The 9,793-nt window shown below is 34.4% G+C and overlaps 1 pseudogene across 2 annotated transcripts; it reads right to left on the reverse strand.

Annotated features, from left to right (window-relative positions):
- Positions 1-1,295: 1,295 nt before the first annotated feature.
- LOC149558990 (pentatricopeptide repeat-containing protein At2g13600 pseudogene) lies at positions 1,296-4,869 on the reverse strand (annotated as a pseudogene). 2 transcript variants are annotated; one of them, XR_016365091.1, is made up of 3 exons: positions 2,397-4,869; positions 2,213-2,276; positions 1,296-1,940 (listed from the first exon to the last, which is right to left on the reverse strand). The product of XR_016365091.1 is annotated as a pentatricopeptide repeat-containing protein At2g13600 pseudogene, transcript variant X1 (transcript). The 2 variants fall into 2 exon arrangements; XR_016365092.1 differs by having other exon boundaries at positions 2,236-2,276; positions 2,397-4,866.
- Between the last annotated feature and the right edge of the window lie 4,924 nt (positions 4,870-9,793).

Here is a 9,793-nt window from a genome sequence, read left to right on the forward strand (position 1 = left end):
AACTCACTTAGTCAGTTCATAGTTGAACCAAAGACAATGCATTGGACAACGACCAAGTATGTATTACGTTACTTGCATGGTACAGTTGAGTATGGGATTAGATATGTTCGAGGTAAAGGCATCATATTGATAAGCTATACTGACTCAGATTGGGTAGGAAGTACAATGGACAAAAGGAGCACTTCAGAGTGTTGTTTTAGTTTGGGATCAGGAGTTGTATCTTGGTTCAACATGAAGCAAAAGTTTGTAGCTCTAAGTTCAACAGAAGCATAATACATAGTTGCTAGCATGGTGACATGTGAAGCTATATGGCTTCGAAATTGTTAGTAGCTTTGTTTGGTCAGAAGGTTGAGACTACTATGATACACTACGATAATCAGAGTTGTATCAAGTTGTCTGAGAATCCGGTATTTCATAATAGGTCTAAACATATAGACATCAAATATCACTTCATCAAAGATTGTGTACAACGGGGAGTTGTTCAGCTACAATACATACCTATAGAGGAGCAAGTAGCAGACATTCTGACTAAAGCATTGGGGAAGGCTAAATTCATCTTCTTCAAAGATAAGTTGGGTGTCATGCAGAACAACTTCCTCGCTAAGAGGGAGTGTTAATTTTAGGTAGCTTGGACAATTGTTCGTCCTTATGTGATTAATTAGCAAATATTTGTTAGTTAATTGACTCCTAGGAGAAACTAGTAAACTATTGGTTAGGTTGTTTTAATCAAGAAACAACTACAAACTTCTTGGTTAGGTTGTTACCAAGAAGCAATTAGAAACTTCTTGGTTAGGTTGTCTTGATCAAGAAGCTACTAGAAACCTCTTGGTTAGACAGTATAAAAGAGAGGTCAAGGGAGGCATTTGGTGAATAGAACAGAGGAACACAAAGAGTTGTAAAAACATTTGCAATGTTAGCAAATGAGTTTGCAGTAATAGCAAATAGTCTTGTAGTATTAGCAAGGGTGCAATGATAGCATTGGGGATAGCAGTAGGGAATATCAGCAAGAGAAAATTGGAGGTTTTCTAAATTCTGCTAGTGAGAGACAAGGAATTTTGGATCTCTTGTTTTGCTGAAGTTAATATATTTTTCAGCTGCAAAGTTGGTTTTCCCTTAGGGTTTTTTTTCAAGGATGATTTGTCCAAAAATATTGTGTTCATGTGTTGTGAATTTCTTTCCATATTTTATTGGTGAAGTTGCGGTTGTGTTATTTTTCGATATTAGCTATGGATTTGTTTTCAGCAGTTTAATGATTGTTTACGATAGAAGATTAATAATCAATAGCTGCAATAGAATTTTTCAAACAAAATTGGTTGCATTCTATATAGAATCAGACTTCATTCAATTCATCATTATATAGGATATATTTCCCATCACCATTTACCAATTTTCATTTTACATGGAATACTGAAGAGAAAATCCGGAAGCCAAACTGTTCTCATTGTTCTCTACCATTGACCCATTTCCCTATACACTGAAAAATAACATTATAGAAATCGTCTTTGTGGATGATACAAAAATTCAATTCGCAAGATCTTTTCTTGGCATTGTCTTGAATGATCGTCTTTTATTTTTAAGACTGTCCTCAGGAACCACATAAAATGAAAGGAGCATGGATCTCATGCCTATCACAAGAAGCTCTTGCCAACCAATTCAGACCACTAATTTCGGATCGAATTTATTTTTGCCTTGCTATCTCTATACCTGGTCAACTGCCACTATATTGCACTCACTTGTCTTAGTGACTTCCTCTGTGTACTTTTGTGCATTGGATATCCATAAAGCACAGTATCGTAGATGTTAGTCTATTCAATAGATGTATCCATACTCACGAATAACTGTAATTTGGTATGCTCAGTTCTAAAGTCAGAGTCTGTCTCTTCGCATCACTTGGTAGTTGACAGTCTCATGTTGATTACTATTAGGACTGTATCGTGATTCTGTAAATATGAAATCAGTTACCAGTGGAGATAATCATCAGTACTTCTCAATTACATCAACCAAATGTAAAAAGACCAACTAGCTACTTATCTCATACTGAAAGGGAAACTACCATTTAATCTCACTTGCTATAGAAAAGGAAATTTTAAAGGCGACAGCAAAACCTGTTCTTGCAATAAATGATCAAATTTTAAGTTCAAATGGAGCATTCTGGATAAAATTTGAAACTGCACCCTTCAGAATTAGACCATAGAAAGACGGTTAAAACAACCTGAAACTTATCTAAATCGTCACCTTAAGTTAACATTGTATTTCTGTAGCCCAACTCGTCTATGCTGCAATGGTAAGGGAACAATCAGAGCCACTATAGTGGAGTAGTCATGAAAATATATATCTGGTTAGAGAAATGAAACATGATTGTCATACATGAGACAATAAGGCGGGAAAATACATACCTGACTTCTTCACAGAATTGGTTATCAAATTCCTATCAATTCCTCAAGAAAATATATAGAACACTTGAGATAGCCTTTTGTTCTCAAAGTATTTGTAGTGTTTGATACAACTCAGTCTTCATCTGGCAACCTTGGGATGTACTTTACAGCATCCAATATGTAACACAAAGATGCTCAGTGATCCCAATTTCTATCTGATGGATTATGTAGTGTGATCCAATACGTTGATGGTAAAAAACTATTACACAATCATACCGAGAAGAAAGAATCCAAGGATCTTTTTCTCATGTAATCTCACAAAATTGCCCCTCAGACTCGGGCGCTCAAAATATCCATTCATGTGCACATATTATTGTCCTGGGCATTATCTGTCCTCGAGAACAAAGGAATGAATCTCGTTCCTAAGCTCGATCCAACTGCACCCTGGCCTCCTTTTTAGCAAACCTCTGTTCCTCATTGATCTTCTAATCCTTGCTGCATCATCCCATTTGCCAGCAGTGGCATACATCTGTGAGAGTAGCACATGAGCAGCAGTGTTTTCTGGCTCCAAAACATAAAGCCATTCTGCTGCATGCTTTCCTAGTTCCAAGTTTCCATGGATTCTGCAGGCACCCATCAAGGCTCCCCATACTCCAGCATCAGGTTCAAATGGCATGTTCTTGATCAAACCCTCTGCCTCATTGAAATGCCCAGCACGTCCAAGAATGTCAACCATACAGGCATAGTGGCCTACTCCAGGAAAAATATCATAAGTTCTACTCATCATTTCGAAGAAACACCGCCCTTCATCCACTAGACCTTCATGACTACAAGCAGAAAGAACCCCAACAAACGTGACAGGATCTGGATGCATTCTTCCGCTTCTCATTGTTTCAAACAATTTCAAAGCTTCTTTTCCATAACCATGCTGAGCGTATCCCACTATCATTGCATTCCAAGTTACCAAATCCTTTTCACGCATTTTTTCAAATATTTTCCTTGCATCACTAATGCTCCCACATTCAGAATACATAGTAATAAGAGTATTTCTAACAAATGCAGTGAATTCAGTCACATCTCTAATAGCATAAGAATGAACTTGCCTTCCATGCTCCAAAGCAGCTAAGCTGCCACATGCACGAAGAACGCTGGAAAGGGTGTAATGATTTGGCTTCACTGTAGCCTGCAACATTTCCCAAAAAGATTCTATAGCCTCCTCGTTAAGACTCTGTTGGACATAGCCTGAAATCATGGCAGTCCATGATACCACAGATTTATTAGGCAGTTTATCAAAAACCCTCCTCCCGTCCTCCAAACAACCACATTTAATATACATAGTAATAAGAGCATTGTTGACAACAATATCTGACATAAATCCAATTATAGAATAAGCATGCACCTGCTTGCCATGCTGTAAATCATGTACATTCTGGCAAACCCCAAGCACATTCACGAAGGTAAAGTGATCCGGTCTCACACCTGCCCGCTGCATTTCACGAACAAATTTCATAGCATCCTTTACATACCCACTCTGCGCATATCCTGCAATCATTGAGTCCCATGAAACAACATCTCTCTCTGGCATTTTGTCAAATACTTGGTAAGCGTCATCCATTTTGTCAGATTTCGTATACATAGCTACAAGAGCATTCCCCACGATAACATCAGACTCGAATCCAGTCCTAATTGTGAACCCATGAATCATCCTTCCAACCCTAACAGCACATCCATCAACCATTTGGTATTTTCCATATGCATCGTCTATTGCGGCACAAGCACTGAGAATGCTACCAAAGGTATACTGATTGGCACTGATCCCTGCCCATTGCAACCCGTGAAACAATTTGAAAGCCTCCCTAACATTCCCATGTTGAACGTAACCTGAAATTAATGCAGTCCACGAGACAATGTTTCGTTTCCGCATTTTGTCAAACAGTTGATGTGCATCCTGAAAACGATTGCTTTTAGTGTACATGTTGAGAACCTTATTTTCCAAAAATAAATCATTTCCTATGATTCCATTTTTAATCAGCCGAGCGTGAATCAATTTGCCATCTTCCAAAGCACCCGCCTTGGTACATTCCCGCAAGAGAGAACTGCAATGATTTGAAATGTCTTGTTGATATACAGTGTTTAGTGTTTCTGGTGCATCCAAAACATTGTCGATGTCAACACAGATGTGAATTTCCTTTGGATTCTGAATCATGTAATTTTGGTGAACAGTGTTCGATTGACGAGTACCTGCATACATGAGATTACAACACAATCGATGGGAATTTGCAAGTCCAAATTTGTGTGTTTGGCATTGGTGTGTAAGTGATGTTACAAGATTTGCAGGCATGGCCATATGCATTCTGTTCATGGTGAGAGCCAGAGAAAATCTTCATCATTCCAGCAACATTCTGCTGAAATTACTTCAATCTCCTCATCATATCAACGGAATATGCAAAAGAAGCCGTCAGCTTTTTGCTGGCTTGACGTGACACAAATTAAACCCGAGATGCCAGCTTGTAGAGTTTTAGATTAAATGTTGTGAGTAATACTAGTGGGTGATTAAATTCTTTTCTTTAAAAAAAAATAAAATTAAGATTTTTTATTTTCTAAAGTTTTCATTTTTTTAAAATGTATATATAACTAATTTTTAAATTATAAAATAATTTAAAATATTTTTCTTTGTTCTGATTAGTTAATTTGTTTGAGGTCTTATTAGTGTTAATTTGCATATCTTACATTATAGCAATTTTAATAAATGTAACAATTTAAATTTTATTTTTGTCAAAATACCTAATTTTTTAAAATATTGACATAAGCATATATTTAAATATTAAATAATTTTCTATTAGAAGAAAACTTAATTTCTTTAAATATATATTTATTGTACTAATATATTAAATTAATCAAGAAAATATCTATTTAACTTAGAAGTGTGATTTTCAGCTATACCAACTATAGTTATGGAATCATTCTATTGTACAAACTTATATATTCGGATTGAATATTTAATGTCTATTTTTATGATATTGCCTACTCTTTCTTTTTTGTGAATCAAAGTACCAATAATCTACATGCTAAAATTAGAAACAAGTGCCACAAAATGGTGAGTATTTACCTAATAATTAATTAATATTATAAATTATAATTAACTATTAAGCAAATAGTGGCCAAGATTACAATAAATGATCTATCATTTTATTGAATTTGTTTTGGATTTTGCATGATATAAATTGTTAATTTAAGCTCTTAGTAAAAAATTAGAAAATATTTTTTTAAAAACTAAATGCGTTTATTTAGACTAGTTGAAGTATAAGAAATAGAGAGATTGGATGAAATAGTAAAGTTTTAGGTATTTGTATCTACTTTTAATTTCAATGGACAGGAACAATTTGGTAGATGTGTTATAGTTTTGTTTCAAATTCATCTCAATTTGAAATAGAATAATTGTGTTTACTATGCTAAAATTTATCTTCCACTTGTATGGAGATAATTTAAAAATTCTAAAGATTTATCTATCAAAGTGTCGTTTCTTGTTCTAAAAACATAAACACGTTTGTGTAGAACTATTCCAGAACTAAGAAGGTATGGAATGTAGTTTTAGTTCATTTCTATATTATCTTTGATCATGTTTAGGTTAGAAAGGAGTTGTCTTTGGTGTTCGGTTGTATAAGAGTGTGGTGGTTAATTCATTGAGACGAACTATTTTGATGAACATTTGGAGAAGTAAATGTTAATTAAGTTGGTAGGCTTCTTGCAGTGATAACAAAACTATTGATAAATATTTTTTGAGATTATTTGACACATGTTAGAAGGTGAGTTGGAAACAATAATTGTAGATAGTTGGTGGTTCTAATAAATAGGTGAGGCATCCTATGTGAGTGATAGATGTAGGGAAAGAAATGTACTAGATAGTGAAAGAGTATTAATTGTTTCAGCTTCCATGACTTTGTGTTTTAGATTCTTGTACTTGCATGCTCAAAAGTAGGCACACTTCTATAAACCTTTAATCTCAAGTGATCCCATTGATTAGGATACCCAAGAAGTGGCTTATAGCTTCCTAGCTATGATGTGCAATGATCTAAGTGATGTGAGAGTGGCCCTCAAATGAACCCAAAGATGGAAATGCTTGTGAGATGCACCATAGAATAGAAGATTCAAGGAAAGAGAGAAAGAATGCTAGTATTCAAGAACTTTATATGATAATGCAAGCTAACTAGAATGAGAATCCAAGATTAAACTAGTATGAGATGCTAATAAAAAGAAAAGGAAAAGCTAAACTAACAAGACCAAGATTACAATACTTCTAGTTATATGAGCTAAGTTGAATGCAATGAAAAGGGCATACTAATCTAGTATGCAAGAGTGCAAGTGAGTGCTCAAGAACCAAAGCAACAACATAACAATATAATGAACTCCAAGGATGAAGACCATAAGGAGAGAGCCTCCTTTTAAAGAGGCTTGGATGGTTAGAGATCAAGAGACAAAATCAACAATTAAGATTTGCTCTTATTTTGACTTTGAGCTCAAGATTCTCAAGAGGCAAAATCAAAGGTTGTGTTTAAGAGGAAAAAGAATGAGTGGAGGAGATTAAGAGGCAAAAGAGATTCCACTCACCTTGGAAATTGTGAATTCAATGTATAGACAAAAAGCCTTTTCTTTTTTATTCTTAAATTAGGAAATTCCTTATTCATGTGTACGCAAAGGATAAAGGGGATTTTATTTAATTAAAAGAGGATAGGTTCTTCTAATTAAATAAAGACTTAGGATAATGGGGTCAAACCATAGGTAAAATTGAATAAATAATAAAGTGGTGATTTGATCAAGAATTATTGATTAATAAACTATGCAAAATTGATTAAGTGCATAATTTGGTCTAGCATAGAGATTAAAAATGTTGAAAAGGGGGCTTATAATTCACTACACCATTTTTGGGTGATTACATTTGTCCCTCTTTAAGTTAGTGTGTGAGTGGTCTAAGTAAGCACATTGAGTCAAAGAATGATGACGTCAAGCAGTTGATAAGATATTTGACTCCAAACTAGCAATGAATAGAGTGCAATAAGATAACTAACACTAAACCAGTAGTGAACAAAGTTTAGCAAGGCAACAAAACAATTATAATGTATAGTTTGAAGCCAAAACTAAACATAGAAAGAGAGACTGATAAATAAGACAATATCAGAACAATGTATTGTACACTAAAACAGAAATTGATAGATTAGACAATATCAAAATTGATATAATGCAATGAGAACTGATATGTCCAAAGAGAAAATAGATTAGATCAAGAGTCTACCTCAAGAAAAATAGATAGCATAATAAAAGTAATTTGCAACATTGAAATATTATTCTTGCCAGCTTGAGATTGAATTTGAAATGATGTAAAGGATAGCTAGAATCAAGATAGATTTGATCAAATTGAACAAAGAGAAGGTTCATGATTATAAATAAGTGATTCATAAATCATAGGACCAAGTTTGACCACTAGGCTTTGATAATATGCCCTAGGTTGGCTACAAATGATAAAACATAAAAATTAGGTCAAACAAAGAAGAAAAGTGATAAAATGATAAAGAGGAGGTGACAAAGAGGTATAAATGATGAAGAAATGATGGTGTCCTTGAAAGATGTGAATATTTTTCCTTAAAAGGGTCAACTAATTTTGCATAGAAGATAGAAATGTTAAAAATACAATTTTGACTACCAAGATGAATTTCAATTTCAATTTTGATCCCAAAATTGGATTTGGGATGTCAAAATTAGGCTAGGGCACAATTTTCCTAGAAATCCAAGACTTTTGAAAATTAGGTCAAAATATTATACAAGGGGTCCAAAAGGGTCATTTTCAAATCATTTGTTCCTTCATCCTTTAGAAATTTTAGATCATTCAAAGAGAAAAGATGTAGGTTCCAATGCGCAAGCATTAATTTGAGTTAATTTGAATGCATAACTAGCCACAAGACTACCTCACACCAAGAAGTGATCAAAAACTTGAATTGTTTATGCTTTCATTTCTAATTTTCATGTCTTTTAGTCCTAAGGTTTTAATTTTTGTATGACATTTTAGAATATAACACATAGTTAGGTAAAGTATCATATATCCCTAGAGTATTGTATGGTAGTTTTGTAGAGTATCATACAATATAAACTCATTTGTTATACAATAGCAAGTGAAGTATCACATGAATAAGAAAGATCATACAACCATAGACAAAAGATGTATGATACTAGGAAAGCTTATGAAATATCACCCAACCAAAATTGATGATTTAGTTGGTTTTCATACTTAGTTGGACTTTTTAGTTGTCTTAGGGGATTCCTTTATGTGTTTAAAGTCTTTATGATAACTCATTGATGCATTCTGACATGATTTCTTGTTCCTTTACTATAGTGACAATTTCCAATCTTACTGTTATTGTGCATATTTGGTTGGCTTGCACTTAGTTTGACACCTATTTGATGAGGATACTCGTACACGAGAGACCATGGGACTTGGATCTTTAATAAACTTACCCCATATTTGAGAAAGCTATGGCCTATTGGATTCTTTGGCTAAGAGGTTTCAATTTGAGTATAATACCTTCTATCTACCTATTGGAGAGATGATGATCACATTAGAGGATGTGTATCGATACTTGTGCATTTCTTGCCGAGGAGATCCTGTGAGTATCTAGATATTGTTGCATTTTCCATATCTTCATTCTTGATGAGATACACATGATAGATATTAATACATTTCATTACTTGCGATGTAGGTATACTTTGATTAGATTCCTACATAGGTCATAGCAATAGTGTATCATGTTTTTGCAGATGATACCAACCTTGATCAATCTATCATTTGGAAACATATGATGACCAATTATAGTGATGAGTTTCATGTCACTTGCATTTTTCATTCTTTGATTAGATGTTCCCTGGGTACAAATCTAAGCCAAAAGGGTTTCTAGTGGACATGGGGCCAATTAGTTTATATTATCTTCTATCACATCCTTGATGCATGGCTTGGGGCCCTTTCATCTTATGTGGTATGTATAAAGAGATTAATGACATTGTATATCAAGAGAGGAGGAGTTGATCATCTAGAGTTGTGATTGTGCAGGTATGGGTGTGGGAGCACATAGTTATGACCTATCCTAAAGTATAACTAAGGTAGTGGGGGAGGTCATATATCTACAAATATTGATGATATGTACAATAGACACATGTGGGGGATAACTCCTTATAAAGGAGGATATTGGGTGATATTCTATTAGTGGTATGGTGACCTTATAGGTAGGTCAAGCAGTGGGAAGCTATCAGGGATGATTCGACATACATGTTCTATACTAGGCCATTTTTGGGGAGGCATGCAGGATTGGTGGAGAAATTTGTGATTAGCTATGTATGAAGATAGTTTAGGCACTATCAAGGTGTGAGTACAT

This window comes from Cupressus sempervirens, chromosome 5 (genome assembly GCF_028749045.1).
Source record: "Cupressus sempervirens isolate cs-2001-9-10 chromosome 5, ASM2874904v1, whole genome shotgun sequence".
Taxonomy (NCBI): Eukaryota; Viridiplantae; Streptophyta; class Pinopsida; order Cupressales; family Cupressaceae; genus Cupressus; species Cupressus sempervirens.